The sequence below is a fragment of the Oncorhynchus mykiss genome, chromosome 3 (genome assembly GCF_013265735.2).
Source record: "Oncorhynchus mykiss isolate Arlee chromosome 3, USDA_OmykA_1.1, whole genome shotgun sequence".
Classification (NCBI taxonomy): domain Eukaryota; kingdom Metazoa; phylum Chordata; class Actinopteri; order Salmoniformes; family Salmonidae; genus Oncorhynchus; species Oncorhynchus mykiss.
Window position 1 is genome coordinate 24,993,538 of NC_048567.1, and position 23,959 is coordinate 25,017,496.

General features: G+C 47.3%; 1 protein-coding gene across 9 annotated transcripts in view; it reads right to left on the bottom strand.

The window, feature by feature from the left end:
• The window catches only part of LOC110515208 (ras/Rap GTPase-activating protein SynGAP), a 115,342-nt gene that overhangs the window by 55,909 nt on the left and 35,474 nt on the right, over window positions 1–23,959 (bottom strand). Inside the window, exon 1 of one of the 9 annotated variants that reach the window (XM_036973045.1) lies at window positions 1,646–3,150. The exons of the other annotated variants lie outside the window; for them this stretch is intronic. The gene's annotated coding sequence lies outside the window, so the exon portion shown is untranslated. Of the gene's footprint in view, window positions 1–1,645; window positions 3,151–23,959 lie in introns of those variants that run through there. 9 annotated transcript variants of the gene reach the window in all.

Consider the following 23,959-nt stretch of genomic DNA (forward strand, 5'->3'; position numbering starts at 1 on the left):
AAATAGTACTAGGCATTACATAATGAAGGGAGGGTTAGAGGAACGTATAGAGGAGAAAGCAATAGTGTCCTCAGTCTTCTGTTACTGCATCTGATTTGAACCCATAGAACCATTTATATTGAGAACGCGTTCACGGATACAATAGGATGCACATGATGTGTGCGTTCATGTGCAATTGTGCATGAGTTTGTATACACCGCCTACAGCATACCTGAGGCCAATGACGCACGTGCGCATGGGCCTCTAACCCTCCCTTCATACGGTACAGTTTGCACTGTCATGCACATGCATGTGTGAACATGTCAGTTTGCATTGGCATGTGCTTGTGTGTGTGAAATGGTGCACTCTTTTCCTTCTGAATGTAAATCTGATGTCAAGCCGAAAGCTGAAGATGAAACGTGTGGGTGGCAACAGCTTCCAGCTTAGTCCCTCAGAGAGAGTATGGTGAGGGAGAGTGAGTGAGTGAGTGAGGGAGTGAGTGAGGGAGAGAGAGAGAGACAGAGATGAATGGATAGAGAGAGAGAGAGAGAGACGAATGGAGAGAGAGAGAGAACAAGAGCCAGAGTGATGGAGGCTGGAGAGGGAGTGGGTGCTGAAATGCTGTGGGCCTTTTTTGTATGTTTTCCATTGTTTTGAGAGAATTCTGGTCTGCAGACCTGTTAGCTTTTGATCCAAGAACTGTAACTCCAAACGTAGGATAGTCTCTCCTGTGTGCAACATACACTATACTCCATTGCAGTTCTTTGATGATCTTTCTTGACATATTTCAACATATTTAGGTCACGTCTCTACATGTATGACCATGCCTTAGAGGATGTCTGAGCCATAGACATAGAATCTATAGAACCGATATCCTCATTCTCTCCGATATCCTCATACTGAGTGTACCAATGAGTAAGCTATACTGTCAAACTGACTTGGCATTACCCGTTCTAATTCTTTATTTCTATGGTATGCGCACTTAGGAGTAATTTCTGAGTTTTAATTGATGAATGATTTAACAGATAAACAAACAACGTCTAGCTTTTAGGCTTGCCACTTAGCAGGCAGCGGCAGCTTACTTAGTGTAATTTGATGCATGTCAGAAAGGATACGTTGTCATGGCAATAAAATAGTCCTATTTTTCAACTAGATATCCAGAATGAGCATGTTCTACTCTTGGCCTAGCTCTAACCAATCAGGGCCAATAATAAAGAGGGAGGTAGCCTTGTAAGATTTAAAGTTATCGTTCACCCTAAAATATACAGACCTCAAAGTGGTTTGATTTGAGTTTAGGGTGAACTATCACCTTAAACTTGCTCAACTCAAGTGTTTCATCTTATATTGGTGCAAGATGTTAAAATCTTCTTACTATTTGGGAAAGTACAAAAGCGGACTGTAATACAGTGGATCATGACAACATGCTTTCATGTGTGCATGACACAACAAAACGAGATGCCAACTCAATCCAATAGCCTGTTCCTTCTGTACAGAACCGGAATAGAATCTGGTGAATGCAACATACTTGGTCATGACCAAGATGGGACAGGAAACATCGGATAATGACTTTGGCTCCTACCTAAGAAAGAAGACGGCGTTGGTTCCTACCTAAGAAAGAAGACGGCGTTGGTTCCTACCTAAGAAAGAAGACGGCGTTGGTTCCTACCTAAAAAAGATGCGAGGTGTTGTGCTTTGATCCCAGACCTCTAAAGTATCTTCAGATGTCCAAAGTCTATTCAGCCCACAATAAAAAAATGGAGACAATTCGAAGCAAATTTGAGATATCCAACTTTGTCTTGAGTTACCATAGTTTTCCACGGGTTTTAGTGTCTGTTTGATATTGTTGTCGTTGTCACATTCCTTTGGGCCCAAACTTGCTGTAAATCAATGCTCCTCCACTATGCCTTGGCATTAGTGTCTATAAATAATGAAATACATTGGTGTCAGTGAGTATCTGCTGACACTGGACTTGATTGTGAACGTGTGTCATGGCATTTGCCTGGTAGCCTAAGTGCATTCGTCTGGGTTGCTGTCAAGCAGGTGAGTGCCTCACCCATTGAGTTCAGCATCTGCAGGTCTGAGACTATGAGTTGGCCATACAGATATATTGCTCAGGCAGTGCTTGAGGTCAATTCTCAAGCAAAGAATCCGATTTAAATAACACCAGCAAGCGAAGACGGTAGAATATATTCTAATCAAAAACGAATATACAGCCAAATAACTAAAACAGCCAAATAACTATCAACAACTTTGTCCACACTTTAAATATTCAACACATAAATACACATATAAATGACAGAATTACCGGACTTTACTATCCAGGCATCTTGAAATTGGAATCTCTAGGTCAACTTAACGTTTCACTCATGAAAAAAATCTATTCTAACTCAGTGATATAAATATGAGAGATTTTTACAAGTGCAATTTAGGAGGGGGAAAATGATTAGCCTTACTCGTGGCATTTGTGTTTTGGTCAAGGAAGTGAGGCAGTAGTCTCCTCATAAGGTGCAGTGTCTAAACTTCAAGCTGTATACTTTTGAAAAGTGCTCATAAATATACTTATCATGACCTTAAAGTGCCACATGTAAGCTCACAGAGAATAAGGATGATTCTCTTCCCCACACATAAATAAACACCAAAATATTAGCTATCCTAGGCTATACTTGATTGGATTTGTAGACGTCTCTTATTGTAGTATATCCATACGGAAAAAATATGAAGAATTAGATATAGACTATGTCTCCAAAATCAGCGACTGTTATAATTCCTCACGGATGTATGGTTCATTTTTCCACCACCTCCCCCCAGCCAAGCTCTCCAGCACCGGCAGCGGCTGTTCCGCGGCGGGCAGTCGCGCTGAGAGCTCCTCTTCCCCGGCCTCTCCCTGTCCCCTCGCACAGTTGCCCTCGCCCCGAATCCCGCGGCCGTTTCCTCGGTAACCTACAGAATATCTACTGAGGCGAATTTCTCTCATGTTTTGGTTGTAATTGAGCAATGGTTTTTAAGGGTTGTATGCCTTCTATCCCCAAAATGATGTTGTCCAGGCGTGGATGATATATTTTCTACAAGACCTCAATTTCGATTTTGGAAAAATAAAATAATGATTAAAATAAATATTAATAATACACTCATTCGTTAATTCAATGTTTTGTAGTTTTGTTTTTTACAATAAGCATATCAACCCATGATATCTGCAGCTGTGTATGTGTGTGTGTGTGTGTGTGTGTGTGTGGGAGGGGGGGGGGGGGGGCGAAGTCCGCCTATCCTGTGTGCCAATTATTGGATATAGGCTAGTGCGCGTTCGGATGCGCTCCGACAAGTCCTAATCTTATGCAGGGGGAAAGATATTCGAAGTAATCTTTCCGTTGATTGACCGACGCTTTCTTAGTTCCCAAATCGGCAGAGAATATTGAACTAGCAGCAGAGCAGATGCTGTGCCAGCGCCTGGTCAGGCTACTCTTGCATGTACAGGAAGGACGAATCATTGGTGACCATCAAAACGCAAACGTCATAAAAAAAATAACAGCGAAACAGCAACACTTCAACGAAAGTGAACAGTGTCCTACAGCATGGAATAACCGGGTGAATATTTCCAAATTAGCATCCCTTATCCAGTTGCTAGAAATTATAGTACATCCTCAAGTAATCCGCCTCTCCTTCGATGGAAGTCCTGTCCAATCTATGTTGAAGGAGATTGTGTCACACAGGTGTATATGGTTGGAGCAGCACTTATGCCTTGCCTTGCTTTGCCTTCACATCTCCCTCTCTCTTGCTCTATCTCAGTTTTGTTAAAGGGATAGGACAGAGATGTTTTGAAAGGGTGTGGGAGTCGAGTAATGGAGTGATTTTAAGTACAGTACTAGTATGAGGTGCCCAGAATTCTCTCTCTCTCTCTCTCTCTCTCCACCCCCTTTCTCACTCTCTTCCTGCCCCCTCTCACACACACACATCTGGGGAGAATGAGAGGTTCAGAGCTAGGGGCAAGTGTGTGGGAGGCGTAACAATATGACTATGACACTGAAAGCTGCAACCCGCTCATGCATACAGAAAAACACACACAGAGACACAAGACAAATCTGGGGTAGGTGTAACGGTTTCAATGCACATAACTGGATGTCTCATGGAAAGAAAGACAATGAGAAGTACCCAAACACATCAGTAATGGTGACAACACTCTATACCTATCTTCACGTAGACCTACATCAAAGCACAATTTGCCGTACTCTTTTATCACCAACAGCTAAAAAGCCAGCCATTTTTTTATTTCAGTCACTTAAGACATCACCAGTGATGGCACTTAATAGTATATTTAAAGTAATCGGTATTTCCAAAGGGGTAAAGGGTGACTTAGATCTGTTTCCATGACAACTGTAAGCTTGGGCCAACTTTTTAACCCATCGCATTACAGATAGTAAGTCACTGAGCTATTAGAATTACAGGGATTGGTTAATTTAAGTATTGCAGAAAACAATTTACTACACCCCCCCACACACACACACATAGATTTTCTCTCCTTCACTCCCCCCCTCTCTCTGCCTCTCTCTTACTCTCTCTCTTTTGCATTCTCTCTAACCGTCTGTGTGTCTGCTCTATAATTATTTCCATGGTTACCATTAGTGATGTGAACCTAAGGCGGATGTACTATTGTAGTAATCTTTCCCTCTCTCTCACCACTGTCATTTACTTTTTTCACATCCCTTGCTTACTCCATGCAATACAAATGTCCAACCCGTGCTCATAGTTCTCTCCCTGTCTCTCTCCATCAGATAGGATAGGGGAAGAGGAATGATATGAAACAAGGACACACTTGAAGCGTGCACAGTGCCACCTGGCTAGGTGGAGTGCCAAGGCTGAAGAGTAAACTGGGATGTTGGCAGTGGTGGGCACAGGAACTTGGGAAACTGGGAACGCATTGGAGCCACAGACTCAGTTTACAGTACAGTACAGTACAGTACGTGCGCACACACACACACACACGCACACGCACACGCACACGCACATGCACAGTGCAAGCAGGCATATAAACACACACACAATTACAGTGCAGTATACACAACACAAGCCCACGCATTCTCTTGCATGTGAAGATATTTGCATGGATGTTCGCACGCCTTCTGTACATACCCTACGGCCTCACACCCATAACACATACATCGCCTTGACTCATTTACCACATCCCATTCACTCACCATATGGTGTGAATACTGTATCTCCCCATCTCCCATCCATTCTTACTCTATAACTTACTGATAGACCAGGTATATGAGCTCCTTTCTAGCTTCACAGAGCGCGGTGGAGCCTTTAGGTGACAGTCAGTCAGAGTGGGAGTGTTGGCCTGACAACACCGGTATTCTGTCCCTGGAAAACCACGTGCCTCTGGAGCTGCAGCACACGGCTGTGTGCAAATATTCAATTAAGATCCTGGCTAGTGCAGCTGGAGAGCCTGGTAACGACACTCTACGTGTGAGAACACAGCCAGAGAGCTGAGAGAGATATAATAGATATACAATACATACCTATAGGGGCATTGAGATAAAGGTGTTAGAGACAGGCAGAGAGAGGGGGGAGATAAACAGAGAGATGGAGAGAGAGAGACAGACAGAGAGAGACATACAGATAGACAGACAGACAGACAGACAGACAGACAGAGAGAGAGAGGGGGGAGAGAGAGAAACGGAGAGATGGAGAGACAGACAGAGGGAGAGACAGACAGAGAGAGACAGACAGATAGACAGACAGAGAGAGAGAGAGAGAGGGGGGAGAGAGAGAAACAGAGAGATGGAGAGACAGACAGAGGGAGAGACAGACAGAGAGTGAGGGGGGGAGAGGGAGAAATAAACAAAGAGATGGAGAGATAGAGACAGAGACATACCGTAGACAGAGAGAGAGAGAGGGGCTAGAGCAAGCTCTAATACAATTTGTACTACATGAAGGAAAGTTGGCTATCATAATGACATATAATATCCATTATAGTGTTAGAATTTCAAAAATCTATTTCATAGCTGCATAGAGTTATGATTTCAAGAAGACCACACCGCACTGTCCTTATATTTCTCAGCAACACTCTCCAGTCAATAGCTATTTTTGCCTCTTTTGTGTAAGCGGATGTACTGGCATTAATGCTCTTGTATATGACGTGAGGACCAAGGTTGTTTTACCTTTGCTTGGTCGCTTTCTTCAACTCCTAACTCCCTCCATTTCAACTCCCTCCATTTAATTATGTACAGTACAGCAGTAACAAGTGCTAATTCTTGGCTATTGAGGAATGACAAACTCATTTGTAGCAACTGGCATGTACCTATTTGAGATACACAAAGAGCAAAAGCATTCATTTATATGCAAAAGGAGAGAGTCATGGTCTATGAAAGCCATAAGGGAGAGAGATTATTGACATCTTGTGTTAGAGATATGGTCCTTTGGATTGGTTTAGCATTGGCTGTTGGGGTTGCCGGTACATACAGTACTAGACTGAGTCGCGGGTGGGTGTAGGAACATACTGGTCTGAGTTGCGGGGGGGTGTCGGAACATACTAGACTGAGTCGCGGGGGGGTGTAGGAACATACTAGACTGAGTCGCGGGGGGGTGTAGGAACATACTGGTCTGAGTTGCGGGGGGGTGTCGGAACATACTAGACTGAGTCGCGGGGGGGTGTCGGAACATACTGGTCTGAGTCACGGTGGGGTGTAGGAACATACTGGTCTGAGTCGCGGGGGGGTGTAGGAACATACTGGTCTGAGTCACGGGGGGGGGGGTGTAGGAACATACTGGTCTGAGTCGCGGGGGGGTGTAGGAACATACTAGACTGAGTCGTGGGGGGGTGTAGGAACATACTGGTCTGAGTCACGGGGGGGTGTAGGAACATACTGGTCTGAGTCACGGGGGGGTGTAGGAACATACTGGTCTGAGTCACGGGGGGGGGGTGTAGGAACATACTGGTCTGAGTCGCGGGGGGGTGTAGGAACATACTGGTCTGAGTCGCGGGGGGGTGTAGGAACATACTAGACTGAGTCGCGGGGGGTGTAGGAACATACTGGTCTGAGTCGCGGGGGGGTGTAGGAACATTCTAGTCTGAGTCACGGGGGGGTGTAGGAACATACTGGTCTGAGTCACGGGGGGGTGTAGGAACATACTGGTCTGAGTCGCGGGGGGGGGGGGTCGGAACATACTAGACTGAGTTGCGGGGGGGTGTAGGAACATACTGGTCTGAGTCGCGGGGGGGTGTAGGAACATACTGGTCTGAGTCACGGGGGGGTGTAGGAACATACTGGTCTGAGTCACGGGGGGGTGTCGGAACATACTGGTCTGAGTCGCAGGGGGGTGTAGGAACATACTGGTCTGAGTCGCGGGGGGTGTCGGAACATACTGGTCTGAGTTGCGGGGGGGGGGGTGTAGGAACATACTGGTCTGAGTTGCGGGGGGGTGTCGGAACATACTAGACTGAGTCGCGGGGGGGGTGTAGGAACATACTAGACTGAGTCGCGGGGGGGTGTAGGAACATACTGGTCTGAGTTGCGGGGGGGTGTCGGAACATACTAGACTGAGTCGCGGGGGGGTGTCGGAACATACTGGTCTGAGTCACGGGGGGGTGTAGGAACATACTGGTCTGAGTCGCGGGGGGGTGTAGGAACATACTGGTCTGAGTCACGGGGGGGGTGTAGGAACATACTGGTCTGAGTCGCGGGGGGGTGTAGGAACATACTAGACTGAGTCGTGGGGGGGTGTAGGAACATACTGGTCTGAGTCACGGGGGGGTGTAGGAACATACTGGTCTGAGTCACGGGGGGGTGTAGGAACATACTGGTCTGAGTCACGGGGGGGTGTAGGAACATACTGGTCTGAGTCACGGGGGGGTGTAGGAACATACTGGTCTGAGTCACGGGGGGGGTGTAGGAACATACTGGTCTGAGTCGCGGGGGGGTGTAGGAACATACTGGTCTGAGTCGCGGGGGGGTGTAGGAACATACTAGACTGAGTCGCGGGGGGTGTAGGAACATACTGGTCTGAGTCGCGGGGGGGTGTAGGAACATTCTAGTCTGAGTCACGGGGGGGTGTAGGAACATACTGGTCTGAGTCACGGGGGGGTGTAGGAACATACTGGTCTGAGTCGCGGGGGGGGGGGGTCGGAACATACTAGACTGAGTTGCGGGGGGTGTAGGAACATACTGGTCTGAGTCGCGGGGGGGTGTAGGAACATACTGGTCTGAGTCACGGGGGGGTGTAGGAACATACTGGTCTGAGTCACGGGGGGGTGTCGGAACATACTGGTCTGAGTCGCAGGGGGGTGTAGGAACATACTGGTCTGAGTCGCGGGGGGTGTCGGAACATACTGGTCTGAATTGCGGGGGGGGGGGTGTAGGAACATACTGGTCTGAGTCGCGGGGGGTGTCGGAACATACTAGTCTGAGTCGCGGGGGGTGTAGGAACATACTGGTCTGAGTCGCGGGGGGGTAGGAACATACTGGTCTGAGTCGCGGGGGGGTGTAGGAACATACTGGTCTGAGTCGCGGGGGGGTGTAGGAACATACTGGTCTGAGTCGCGGGGGGGGGGGTCGGAACATACTAGACTGAGTTGCGGGGGGGTGTAGGAACATACTGGTCTGAGTTGCGGGGGGGGGGGGGGTGTAGGAACATACTGGTCTGAGTCACGGTGGGGTGTAGGAACATACTGGTCTGAGTCACGGGGGGGTGTCGGAACATACTGGTCTGAGTCGCGGGGGGGTGTAGGAACATACTGGTCTGAGTCACGGGGGGGGTGTAGGAACATACTGGTCTGAGTTGCGGGGGGGTGTCGGAACATACTAGACTGAGTCGCGGGGGGGTGTCGGAACATACTGGTCTGAGTCACGGGGGGGTGTAGGAACATACTGGTCTGAGTCGCGGGGGGGTGTAGGAACATACTGGTCTGAGTCATGGGGGGGGTGTAGGAACATACTGGTCTGAGTCGCGGGGGGGTGTAGGAACATACTAGACTGAGTCGTGGGGGGGTGTAGGAACATACTGGTCTGAGTCACGGGGGGGTGTAGGAACATACTGGTCTGAGTCACGGGGGGGTGTAGGAACATACTGGTCTGAGTCACGGGGGGGGTGTAGGAACATACTGGTCTGAGTCGCGGGGGGGTGTAGGAACATACTGGTCTGAGTCGCGGGGGGGGTGTAGGAACATACTAGACTGAGTCGCGGGGGGTGTAGGAACATACTGGTCTGAGTCGCGGGGGGGTGTAGGAACATTCTAGTCTGAGTCACGGGGGGGTGTAGGAACATACTGGCCTGAGTCGCGGGGGGGTGTAGGAACATACTGGTCTGAGTCGCGGGGGGGGGGGGGGGGTCGGAACATACCAGACTGAGTTGCGGGGGGGTGTAGGAACATACTGGTCTGAGTCGCGGGGGGGTGTAGGAACATACTGGTCTGAGTCACGGGGGGGTGTAGGAACATACTGGTCTGAGTCGCAGGGGGGTGTAGGAACATACTGGTCTGAGTCGCGGGGGGTGTCGGAACATACTGGTCTGAATTGCGGGGGGGGGGGTGTAGGAACATACTGGTCTGAGTCGCGGGGGGTGTCGGAACATACTAGTCTGAGTCGCGGGGGGTGTAGGAACATACTGGTCTGAGTCGCGGGGGGGTAGGAACATACTGGTCTGAGTCGCGGGGGGGTGTAGGAACATACTGGTCTGAGTCGCGGGGGGGTGTAGGAACATACTGGTCTGAGTCGCGGGGGGGGGTCGGAACATACTAGACTGAGTTGCGGGGGGGTGTAGGAACATACTGGTCTGAGTTGCGGGGGGGGGGGGGGGGTGTAGGAACATACTGGTCTGAGTCACGGTGGGGTGTAGGAACATACTGGTCTGAGTCACGGGGGGGTGTCGGAACATACTGGTCTGAGTCGCGGGGGGGTGTAGGAACATACTGGTCTGAGTCACGGGGGGGGGTGTAGGAACATACTGGTCTGAGTTGCGGGGGGGTGTAGGAACATACTAGACTGAGTCGCGGGGGGGTGTCGGAACATACTGGTCTGAGTCACGGGGGGGTGTAGGAACATACTGGTCTGAGTCGCGGGGGGGTGTAGGAACATACTGGTCTGAGTCATGGGGGGGGTGTAGGAACATACTGGTCTGAGTCGCGGGGGGGTGTAGGAACATACTAGACTGAGTCGTGGGGGGGTGTAGGAACATACTGGTCTGAGTCACGGGGGGGTGTAGGAACATACTGGTCTGAGTCACGGGGGGGTGTAGGAACATACTGGTCTGAGTCACGGGGGGGGTGTAGGAACATACTGATCTGAGTCGCGGGGGGGTGTAGGAACATACTGGTCTGAGTCGCGGGGGGGGTGTAGGAACATACTAGACTGAGTCGCGGGGGGTGTAGGAACATACTGGTCTGAGTCGCGGGGGGGTGTAGGAACATTCTAGTCTGAGTCACGGGGGGGTGTAGGAACATACTGGCCTGAGTCGCGGGGGGGTGTAGGAACATACTGGTCTGAGTCGCGGGGGGGGGGGGGGGGTCGGAACATACTAGACTGAGTTGCGGGGGGGTGTAGGAACATACTGGTCTGAGTCGCGGGGGGGTGTAGGAACATACTGGTCTGAGTCACGGGGGGGTGTAGGAACATACTGGTCTGAGTCACGGGGGGGTGTCGGAACATACTGGTCTGAGTCGCAGGGGGGTGTAGGAACATACTGGTCTGAGTCGCGGGGGGTGTCGGAACATACTGGTCTGAGTTGCGGGGGGGGGGTGTAGGAACATACTGGTCTGAGTCGCGGGGGGTGTTGGAACATACTAGTCTGAGTCGCGGGGGGTGTCGGAACATACTGGTCTGAGTTGCGGGGGGGGGGTGTAGGAACATACTGGTCTGAGTCGCGGGGGGTGTCGGAACATACTAGTCTGAGTCGCGGGGGGTGTTACTGGTCTGAGTCGCGGGGGGGTAGGAACATACTGGTCTGAGTCGCGGGGGGGTGTAGGAACATACTGGTCTGAGTCGCGGGGGGGTGTAGGAACATACTGGTCTGAGTCGTGGGGGGGGGGTCGGAACATACTAGACTGAGTTGCGGGGGGGTGTAGGAACATACTGGTCTGAGTTGCGGGGGGGGGGGGGGGGGGTGTAGGAACATACTGGTCTGAGTCACGGGGGGGTGTCGGAACATACTGGTCTGAGTCACGGTGGGGTGTAGGAACATACTGGTCTGAGTCACGGGGGGGTGTCGGAACATACTGGTCTGAGTCGCGGGGGGTGTAGGAACATACTGGTCTGAGTCACGGGGGGGTGTAGGAACATACTGGTCTGAGTCACGGGGGGGTGTAGGAACATACTGGTCTGAGTCACGGGGGGGTGTAGGAACATACTGGTCTGAGTCGCGGGGGGGTGTAGGAACATACTGGTCTGAGTCGCGGGGGGGTGTAGGAACATACTGGTCTGAGTCACGGGGGGGTGTAGGAACATACTGGTCTGAGTCACGGGGGGGTGTCGGAACATACTGGTCTGAGTCGCAGGGGGGTGTAGGAACATACTGGTCTGAGTCGCGGGGGGTGTCGGAACATACTGGTCTGAGTTGCGGGGGGGGGGTGTAGGAACATACTGGTCTGAGTCGCGGGGGGTGTTGGAACATACTAGTCTGAGTCGCGGGGGGTGTCGGAACATACTGGTCTGAGTTGCGGGGGGGGGGTGTAGGAACATACTGGTCTGAGTCGCGGGGGGTGTCGGAACATACTAGTCTGAGTCGCGGGGGGTGTTACTGGTCTGAGTCGCGGGGGGGTAGGAACATACTGGTCTGAGTCGCGGGGGGGTGTAGGAACATACTGGTCTGAGTCGCGGGGGGGTGTAGGAACATACTGGTCTGAGTCGCGGGGGGGGGGTCGGAACATACTAGACTGAGTTGCGGGGGGGTGTAGGAACATACTGGTCTGAGTTGCGGGGGGGGGGGGGGGGGGTGTAGGAACATACTGGTCTGAGTCACGGGGGGGTGTCGGAACATACTGGTCTGAGTCACGGTGGGGTGTAGGAACATACTGGTCTGAGTCACGGGGGGGTGTCGGAACATACTGGTCTGAGTCGCGGGGGGTGTAGGAACATACTGGTCTGAGTCACGGGGGGGTGTAGGAACATACTGGTCTGAGTCACGGGGGGGTGTAGGAACATACTGGTCTGAGTCACGGGGGGGTGTAGGAACATACTGGTCTGAGTCGCGGGGGGGTGTAGGAACATACTGGTCTGAGTCGCGGGGGGGGGGGGGGGGGGTGTCGGAACATACTAGTCTGAGTTGCGGGGGTTGCTGTGTAGTAACAACTGAATGATGGCATTTATTTCCCTTAAGAATATGCTGCTCTACTAAAGCTCTGGAACACATTTCATGTCAGGAGAAGGTGTTGATGATCTGTGTGTGTGTGTGTGTGTGTGTGTGTGTGCGCGCATGTGCGTGTGTGTGTGTCAGGGGCATAGGCACGGGTGGGCCTGGGTGGTGATTTCAATAAAATCCTTAAGCTCACAGATGAATCCCCAACTGGGATGTTAGCTACCACTTCCCAAAACAGAAAACTGCCAGCAAGGATTGGCGACTCGTATGTTACATCTACAGTGGGGAATGCAGCCCCTGTTAGGAGCAACTTGGATTTACAGGCATAATGGAACGAGATATTGGACAGACAACTTATGGAACTCAACAGTTGTTTTCAGTGGTCAAATGGCAGTGATACAGCCACCCAGTGCCCATTATGACATTTCTGCAGAGATAACTACTCTTTTGGTACAGCAGCTTAAACGAAAGGTACGAAAGGTACAATCAGGCTGGCTATTTTTAAAAATCTATATATTTTTAGTAACCTATTCGCCAATAATGCGATAGGTGCACTTGATTCATCTGCCCTGCATGCCGGGTAAGCAAAGTGTTCCCATTTTTAACCATTTTATTTGTCTGAAGATACAAACTCTGCCTACGGAGAGGGCTAAGAGGACTAAATCAGGTGCACCTGTAGGCATTCCGCTGGTCAATTGGATAGCTTAGATCAGGGGTTTTCTTTTGGGGGCCGGGGACACCTTTTGTGAAATCAAATTCGTCAGGGAACCCTTCATAATCAGAACACAACTCCAGTGAGATAAGAATAGCATACCATAAGCTTTACTATGACTTCGGCAGTGCATGGCTGGACGAACCAAGTCTCCGGCCCGGGGAAGCAACGTTTTAAAGGCCTGCCTCTTGCCATCGGAGAGAACATCTTGCAGTTTTCAAGCTAATTTCCTGCAATTCTACACATTTTGTCATGTGGCAGAGATTGTTGTTGTTATTGCAGCTTTAAAGCTAATATCCTACAATTCTACACATTTTTTCATGAGGCAGAGAGAACATGGTGCAGTTTTAAAGCTTAAATTACAGTACATTTATGTTGTTGTTTTTTTATTGTGGGGGAGAATACAATTAGTGGAGAATAGGCTTTTTGTGGATACCAATATCCCTGTAAACCGACCAGGCCCATGTTGCCCAGGGTTAAGAATATACATTGTAGATTCATAATATTACATTGTATATTATTTTTGAGAACCTCTGGCTTAGATCACCGTGTCTACAGCAGCTTCGACGAGCCCACAATTTAAATTGATGCTGACTGTAGAGTAGGCTACTGTAAGATTTCAGAAGCCTAGAGAGAGATCATCAAAGAATACAGCAAAGGGTGCGCTTGTTATGAGTGTTTATTTATTATTCAGCACTGCAACGCTGTTTTTATTCAACACTTTCAAAAATCATGAAATACACTTCTCCACTTCGACTCGCACACTCCCCCTCCGCTGAGACTGACCATCAGTCCAGTGAAATAGTTACTTCAATTTCTGCTCGAATGTGCCTGGCAAGTAGTAGGCTACAGCAACCGACCTATTACCAGTGCTATCAAATAACCAAGCTCTGTGGCGATTTTAGCATGTAAATCTTGTTGGGGCAAACACATTTTTATTTTTTTAATGCATGCCAGCTAAGCCACTACATAACACAACGCTAAACAATACATTAATTGCACTATAACGGTGACAAACGGTGCCCACAAACTGTTAGGGCCGACATAAAGCTGTCCCAACAGCAGAGCTTTCTTTTCACCACTATGGGGTGATTTACCACCACTACACCTGGCTATCGGCAGAGCCTTGTCGGGCAGCAAAACAATTAATTCAACCTCATTTACTGGCTGACTTGCTTAAACAAATGTGGTTTCTACTGACAATTGAGATGTACAAACCATAGCATAAGGGAACGATGAGTGGATAAGAGGCAATCCATAATTTTGATTAAGACATTAACGAGCCAGCTAAGACGGACGTTGTCAATATAACTATATATCAGAACTTTTGAAATGTACAGCAACAAAATTCAGAACATGGGCCATTTTTACAGTATTCTCCCTGTACACCATGTCAGAACCGTAGGATAAATAAAGGGGGCATACTGTATAAGCAGACAATGAAAGCTCTTACAAAATTCGATGATGACATTTCTGTAAAACAGGCATGACATCAGTGACCTTCAGGTCGGCGCTCTAGAAAGAGGCCCGAGGTCCCGACTTGAAATTCCGTATTGGATAACTGTTCAAAACGTTCAATTTCAAGTTGTTTTGAACGCTGCAGAAGTCATGCTGGATTGACAGCATGGCCAATGTATTCAACCTTTTTTGGCCCATGGTGTTGCGTGTGAATGTTTATCCTTTTAAGCTTGGAAAAGAGACCCTTGAACCCAGACTTGGACCACAAACCCTCTTCGCTGAATAGCAGGCAGGGGAAGCAAAATAGTGATTGCTTTGCAACGCTTGCAGTTAGCCACTGATTCCTGCCAAACCACTCATTGTTGAATTTGTGATTTCCAACTTTTTGTGTCATGTTTATGTCCAATGGCCGATGAGCACTGATACGTTTTATCTATAATTTCTCTTCATATGAGACAAGGATTGAAAAAGATTTGCCAGTAGATTGTTGACGTGAAGATTTTGAAAGTATGATGTTGGCATGATCAGTCCAATCAAAGCTACGGTAGATATAACGTCATTTGATGTAATTTTATCTGTAGCCAATGACCTTGAGCCTTCTTGGATGGGCACTTCTAATGTAAATCTATGGCAGCACGTAGGGGGCTTGAATTTTCTAGCTCTCCCTGTAGATTTTGAGATGACATAGTGTCCCCGTGAGTGACAAAACACTGAGCCAATCACGGCGCAACTAGAGAAGATTACCACTGTCCCTCCGCAGAAAGCACTGAGCTAGGCTGAAACACCTGCATTTTGGAGCTGCCTTACTCAAGAATGCAAAAAAGAGACCATGTTTATATGCTGCTTTATCCACTTGATTTTTTTTATCTATCTTGTCCCATCGCTACAACTCCCGTATGGGCTCAGGAGAGGCAAAGGTTGAAAGTCACACGTCCTCCGATACACAACCCAACCAAGCCACACTGCTTGTTAACACAGTGCGCATCCAACCCAGAAGCCAGCTCGGTGTCAGAGGAAACACCGCGCACCTGGCAACCTTGGTTAGTGTGCACTGTGCCTGCCCTGCCACAGGAGTCGCTGGTGCATGATGAGACAAGGATATCCCTACCGGCCAAACCCTCCCTAACCCAGATGACACTAGGCCAATTGTGCGTCGCCCCACAGACGTCCTGGTTGCGGCCAGTTACGACAGAGTCTGGGCGTGAACCCAGAGTCTCTGGTGGCACAATGTGCGCTGCAGTACAGCACTCAGCTTGCATTTTGACTCAGAAAGTGATCGCAACAAAAAAAAGGTTGGTGACCACTGTTCTAGTCTATATCCCAGCAAACAGGAGATGACCTGAGGACATTCGGAGACATTAATATTAGGTCCCTAAAGGGTCTCAGCGCAATGTTATCCCATTGACCTTAGAATGTTGCGTGATGGTATCAAGGGAACGTTCTTAGGGGTACTTTTGTCTAGTTTCCAGGATGTCACTGAGGTCCATGTCAGGACTTTTCTCGGACGTGCTCATGACTTTCATTTTACTAGTGTGCAATGGCCCCAAGGAAACGCTCTCTGGGGGACCTTTTTATAGCTCCAGTTTTGACCCCTGAAGGTTCTTAGTACATTGTGTCAGGTCCCCTGGAAGATTTGTGTAGTTCCTGGTGTCTCCAAAGACATGTATAAGATGTTCTTGGGACGTTGTGTCATGGTCCCCTGGAGGTCTGAAGGAACATTATAAATGTAAGAAAATGCATTAAAAAACTGAATGGCATATTTTGAGTTGAAATATAAGTGCTTTGAGTGTTGACAGTAATCACAGTAATTCTGTATTTTGAAAAACAGCTCAACGGGTCATTTTTAAGAGTTGTTTGGCAAGGATAGGTCCTTTGGAAACTTTCTGATACTATAGAGACATCAACACGCAATGACGGACTGGCCATCTGGAGCACCAGGAATTTTCCGCTTGACAATTGGGGCCGATGCAACGCAAAATATAAATAACCCCAGCCCCCGCTTAAATGAAAATAACCAAGTGCTGTGTGTCTGACTGGCCCAGGCGAGTGGGCTGCCGGCCCACTGACACTGCGGTTGGGTATTACATCTGTCAGCCTCTCTCTCCCAGCCAATTACTTTTGGTCCAGTCCATTCTAAATTTACCTGGGCCCTGCCTCTTTCCCATCTCTGTTAAGTGGTGACATTTGGATAAATAGTGCAGTGGAGCAAGATGGACAAACAGAGAAAAAACGTAAAGGTGGTGCTGAAAAGCGAAGAGAGAAGAGGTTGAAGTCCCTGAGGCTGAAGAAGCCAAATGTTTTAAAATAACAAATGATTAATTTGGCGCCATTACCAGTCAATCATGTCAGCCTAGTGAGCCTGAAGGCACTGGCAGCAGAGAGGAGAGAGAGCAGAGAGAGTAGCCCATTGAGCCCAGCGATACCCATTCAACTGTTTGTCAAGGTTTTGCAGCTGAAGCAGTAAGGCAGAAGAAAATAGGGATAAGATAAGCAATGTTTGGGTTTGGCTAGCTGGCTATTTAGCTATATCAGTTGCCTTTTGTTGAAAAAAGCGCTCGTCAATGTCACTTTTCGTGAACCGACCAATCACAGCCTGGATGGGGCGGGACAGCAAAAAAAAGGTTGACGCGCTACAGCAAACTTTCAAAATGTTGAACTCATTGTTATGCATGAATGGATATGATTATTGACATTAGTACTTAGCATTAAAAACTAACCACCAATGTAGACCATTTTTATTGCACAAGAATTTAATGATGGAAGAAAATCTACAAAAATTATAAATATAATATTTGTGTATTTCTGAAACTGCTGTATTGCCCAATTGGAATTACTATTATACTAGTGGTAAATAGTATACTATTATATGAAATTATATGAATCTACTAACATTATATAATATTATATTAACATTATCCTTTTAATTCATGTTATAATATTATACAAATATGCTAATTTATACTAATTACTCATCCAGGTTGAGGATAGTGCATCTGCAGTGGACAGATGTGGATTGAGCCAGAGCCAGGATGACACTGCCACCCCAATTTTGGATTATTTTAAGAGGCCGAAGTCAGGGGACCTAGATATGTTTTTTAGTTTCCACCCCCGACAAAAGTGTGAAAAGTCTGTGATGCAGGTTTGCTTTTGTAAAGATGGAACCAACAGGAAGAGGCTGTCATACAGTGAAGAGAACCATGCTTTATTCTGCTTCATTTGTATGGCATTTGCAAAGCCCACCGAGAACAGCCCTTTCATGAATGGAATGGCAGACTGGAAGCATGTCCATCAGGGAGTGGGAGAGCATGAGAAGAGCGTTATGCATAGAGGTTAAGCTGAGGCCTACTTTCTAAGGTCCTCCAAAGGTAACATTGAGAGCCTGTTCATCGACAGTCAGATGTCTGCTCATAGAGAGCAAGTGAACAGAAGAAGGCAAGTGCTAGAGCGCATTATAGATGTTGTTAAAGATCTAGGCAAGAGGGATCTGAGCTACAGAGGCATGCAGTCTGAAGCAGCTTATACACTAGATGACAGCAGCATTGACCATGGCAACTTTTTAGACATGATCATTCGGCTGAGAAAGTACGACCTGTGTATGAAAGAGCATCTCACTGCCTGCATAGAGAAAAGCAAAACACTGCATTTGTCTGGGTCACTCTCGAATCAAGCTCCCTCCATTTCTCCTTTACCCAAATCCAGATAGCCGATGTTCTGAAAGAGCTGCAAAATCTGGACCGCTACAAATCAGCCGGGCTAGACAATCTGGACCCTCTCTTTCTAAAATGATCTGCCGAAATTGTTGCAACCCCTATTACTAGCCTATTACTAGCCTCTCTTTCGTCTGAGATTCCAAAATATTGGAACGCTGCCGCGGTCATCCCCCTCTTCAAAGGGGGTGACACTCTAGACCTAAACTGCTACAGACCTATATCTATCCTACCCTGTCTTTCTAAGGTCTTCGAAAGCCTAGTTAACAAACAGATTACTGACCATTTCGAATACCACTATACCTTCTCCGCTATGCAACTGCTCTTAAACGCAAGTAAAACTAAATGCATGCTTTTCAATCGATCGCTGCCTGCACCTGCTCGCCCGACCAGCATCACTACTCTGGAAGGCTCTGACTTAGAATACGTGGACAACTACAAATACCTGGGTGTCTGGATAGACTGTAAACTCTCCTTCCAGACTCACATTAAGCATCTCCAATCCAAAATTAAATCTAGAATCGGCTTCCTATATCGCAACAAAGCATCCTTCACTCATGCTGCCAAACATACCCTCGTAAAACTGACCATCCTACCGATCCTCGACTTCGGCCTCCAACACTCTACTCAACAAACTGGATGCAGTCTATCACAGTGCCATCCGTTTTGCCACCAAAGCCCCATACACTACCCACTATTGCGACCTGTACGCTCTCGTTGGTTGGCCCTCACTTCATACTCGTCGCCAAACCCACTGGCCACAGGTTATCTACAAGTCTCTGCTAGGTAAAGCCCCGCCTTATCTCAGCTCACTGGTCACCATAGCAGCACCCACTCATAGCACGCGCTCCAGCAGGTATATCTCACTGGTCACCCCCAAAGCCAATTCCTCCTTTGGTCGTCTTTCCTTCCAGTTCTCTGCTGCCCATGACTGGAACTAATTGCAAAAATCTCTGAAGCTGGAGACTCACATCTCCCTCACCAGCTGTCAGAGCAGTTTACAGATCACTGCACCTGTAGTTAGCCTATCTGTAAACAGCCCATCTATCTACCTACCTCATCCCTATACTGGTATTTATATTGCTCCTTTGCACCCCAGTATCTCTACCTGCACATTCATCTTCTGCCGATCTACCATTCCAGTGTTTAATTGCTATATTGTAATTACTTCGCCACCATGGCCTATTTATTTCCTTAACTTACCTCATTTGCACTCACTGTATATAGACTTTTTGTTTTCTTTTGTTCTACTGTATTATTGACTGTATGTTTTGTTTATTCCATGTGTAACTCTGTGTTGTTGTATGTGTCGAATTGCTCCGCTTTATCTTGGCCAGGTCGCAGTTGCAAATGAGAACTTGTTCTCAACTAGCCTACCTGGTTAAATAAAGGTGAAATAAATAAAATAAATAAATAAAACTCTTATCAAAGACTACCATCGATAACGTCATTACCACCATCCAACACACAATGCAGGCCACCATAGCAAGTGAAATCCAGGAAGCTGGTATGTTTTCAGTCCAGATTGACACTGCGCATGACATTACAACACAAGATCAATGCTCTGTCATAGTCAGATATGTGACGAACGTCATCCATGAGTAAATTGTGGCTGTGGTGAAATGCGAGGCATCCACTGGACAACACTTTGTCCAGGTACTGTGTAAAGTACTGGAAAACATGACGCTTGACATCAGCAAGTGCATTGGCAATTCCACTGATGGAGCCTCCAGTATGCAAGGCCAGTATAAAGGCTTCTCTGCCCTGCTCTCTGGAAAGTCCACCAATCAAGTGCATGTGTGGTGCTTTGCACACATTTTGAACCTTGTTTTGGCAGACACAACAGAGAGCGTCTTGGCAAGTTTTTCTCTCGTTGACAACATAGCTGTGTTCTTCCGTGAATCCTACCAGAGGATGAACACTTGGGAGAAGGAGAGCAAGGACACAAGACACAGACGTCTTGCTCCAATTGGAGAGACACGCTGGTGGGCTAAAGACAGTGCCTTAAAGGTCTTTGGAGCTTTTGGAAATCCAGATGAGGGTCTGTATGTTGATGTCCTTCTCACTCTTTCAACCACACAAGATCAGAAAAACATCAACACTACTGCACGGGTCAAGGCTAAAGGATACGTTGAGGGGTTGCTGAAGTATGAAACGATACTTACAGCTCAGATATTCCTCAGAATATTTCAGGTCACCTCACCAGTCTCAAAATATCTTCAAACAAATGGAATGGACATTCTGTCTGCGCATCGTATGGTTGTGTCTACAGAGGAGCTGCTGAAAGGAATGGCAAGAGATGTTGAATAAGTCAAGGCAACTGCAGACACATTTGTTCAGTGGGCCAACAGGAAGTTGCAGGAACAGGATGAGGAAACAGAACTGGAGTTAGAAACCACTCTGCCAACAAAAAGGACTCGAAAGAAGAAGACCATGCCTGGAGAGATGGCACAAGATGGGATTTTTACTGGGGCAGAGTGCATACAGGATTGGTGTCCATAATCAAATTCTGGATATAGTTATAGATAGCATCCATCGACGATTTCTGAGTAATGGTACTTTGTATGCCGACATTGCTCTTCTGGACCCTAAAAACTTTAGTCAGCTAACATCCAGTGCCAGTGACCTTCCACAGACAGCCCTTCAAGAACTAAGCAAATGTTTGATCAAGTTTTACAGCAGAGCAACGGTGTTTCAATTTACAGAGTGAGCTCATGAGTCTGGCAGAACAGTGGACTAGGTTGAAACAATCAGGATTTAAAGAATACACAATCAGGACTATGGAGGATCATGGACCTGAAGGAAATGAAGACGAGGTGGAGATGGTGAACAAGAGCTGTTCATCTTGCAAGGACTGTCCAGTGTGTTGCTACCATATTCTTAGTCAGTACAACCTATTGACTGACGCATACCACATCCTGGGCCTTACAAGTTACTACTTACCCTGTCAGTAACCCAGGTAGCTTGTGAGCGGAGCTTCTCTACTCTGAAATTCATCAAGAGTAGGCTCAGGAGCACTCTATCTCAACAGCACCTGGAGGCTTTTATGCTCATGGCTACTGAGCGAGATGTTTTAATGGCCCTGGACAGTAACCTGGTTATAGATTGCATTGCTGAGAGAAGTGAGCTGCTGCAGAAATTGAAAAAGTTTAAGGAGGTAGGAAATATGTTTCTTTTAATTTTATTCTATGACTTGCCTACTCACCAGTCTTTTCACCAACACATTTCTTTCTGTATTATTTATTTTACTGGTCAGATGGTTCCAGAGATTCTTGCCACCTTGCTGCCAGTGCCAGAGCCAACCTCCTCCTATTTTACATATATTTGACTAAAGTTACTGTTATAAATATTGTTCAGTAATCTTGTTTACATAAAGTGTGGCGTGGGTTGTGTGGGTGGTGTATCGCTGGGGGGGTTTTGGTGTGCCAGTCAAAAAGTCAAAAAGTCCAGAGTCAAAAGGTCCAGGGCCATTTTTCATTCCTAGTACATCCCTGTCAACACGTCTTACCTGCTTGTGACTCTGTAGGAGAATTTACAAAAGTCATTTTTTAGGACGTTTCGTTTCCCTGCCTCTATGTCAATTCCAAGCTGCACTGTTTATCAGATTCTTCATATACAATTTAACAATTGATAATATTCTCACCCACCAGACTATTGTCAATTTAACACTTCACTTAGAGTTTGAAAATCACAAAAATACGAATTAATGCAATTCTTCCACCATGACTGTTCATCTACTTTCCTAAGTATGGGTCTCAAACTTGTAAAACACAAAATTATACTTTTTTGTTTGTTTGTATTTTACCCCCGTTTTCAATCTTGTCTCATCGCTGCAACTCCCCAATGGGCTCAGGAGAGGCGAAGGTGGAGTCATGCGTCCTCCGAAACATGACTCGCCTACCCACGCTCCTTAACACCCGCCAGCGTAACCCGGAAGCCAGCCACACCAATGTGTCAGAGGAAACACTGTTCAACTGGTGACCAGGGGTCAGCCCGCAGGCACCCAGCCTGCCACAAGGAGTCGCTAGAGCACAATGAGCCAAGTAAAGACCCACCGGCCAAACCCTCCCCTAACCCGAGCCACGGTCGGTTGTTGCACAGCCCGGAAATGAACCCGGGTCTGTAGTAACACTTCTAGCACTGTGATGCAGTACCTTAGACCGCTTCGCCACTCGGTAGGACCCATAATTACATGTTTTACAATTAATTTAGACCCGCTACCGGAATAGTGACATCCAGGATGTTCTAGGTCAATTTGACCCGCAATTTGACCCACGCAATTTGACCTTGACCTTGGTCTATACCAGGCCTGGGCAACTCCAGTCCATGGGGGCCTGATTGGTGTCACACTTTTTCCCCAGCTCCAGCTAACACACCTGATTCCAATAATCAACTAATCATGATCTTCAGTTAAAAATGCAATTAGTTTAAATCAGCTGTGTTTAGTAGGGACGGCCTCTGAGGACTGGAATTGCCCAGGCCTTGGAAAGTATTCAGACCCCTTGACCTTTTCCACATTTTGTTAGGTTACAGCCTTATTCTAAAATGTATTAAATTGTTGTTTTTTTCCCTCATCAATCTACACAATACCCAATAATGACAAAGCAAAAACAGGTTTTTAGACATTTTAGCAAATGTATTAACATTTTTTTTTAAACATATCACATTCACATAAGTATTCAGACTTAACTCAGTACTTTGTTGCAGCACCTTTGGCAGTGATTACCATCTTGAGTCTTCTTGGGTATGACACTACAAGCTTGGCACACCTGTATTTGGGGAGTTTCTCCCATTCTTCTCTGCAGATCCTCTCAAGCTCTTTCAGCTATTTTCAGGTCTCTCTAAAGATATTGGATTGGGTTCAAGTCCGGGCTCTGGTTGGGCCACTCAAGGACATTCAGAGATTAGTCCCCGAAGCCACTCCTGTGTTGTCAAGAGGTCCTAAGCGCTCTGGAGCAGGCTTTCATCAAGGATCTCTCTGGACTTTGCTCCGTTCATCTTTGCCTCGATCGTGACTAGTCTCCCAGTCCCTTACGCTGAAAAACATCCCCACAGCATGATGTTGTCCCCACCATGCTTCACCGTAGGGATGTTGCCAGGTTTCCTCCAGATGTGACGCTTGACATTCAGGCAAAGAGTTCAATCTTGGTTTCATCAGACCAGAGAATCTGGTTTCTCATGGTCTCAGAATCTTTAGGTGCCTCTTGGCAAACTCCAAACGGGCTGTCATGTTCCTTTTACTGAGGAGTGGCTTCCGTCTGGCCACTCTACCATAAAGTCCTGATTGGTGGAGTGCTGCAGAGATGGTTGTCCTCTGGAATGTTCTCCCATCTCCACAGATTAACTCCAGAGCTCTGTCAGATTGACCATTGGGTTCTTGGTCACCTCCCTGACCAAGGCCCTTCTCCCAAGATTGATCAGTTTGGCCAGGCGCACAGCTCTAAGAAGAGTCTTGGTGGTTCCAAACTTCTTCCATTTAAGAATGATGGAGGCCACTGTGTACTTTCCAAAGGCACTGTATAACTTTTAAAGGGTTTGTCCTTGAAACAAGCTGCTTTCTAAGCTACTGGAAAACATTTTGGGAGGTTAAACTTATATATTTATGTTCTTGATGTACTTACTGTGCTTACTGTACGGGTCAAATTGAACCAGAACATAAACGGTTTAAACCAAATCAAACATAAATGAAGGGTGAATTAGGTTAACTCTATTATTATACTTTACTATTTATATTTTTTGACTACTTTTACTTCATTACATTCCAAAATAAAATGATGTACTTTTTACTCCATATATTTTCCTGGACACCAAAACGTAC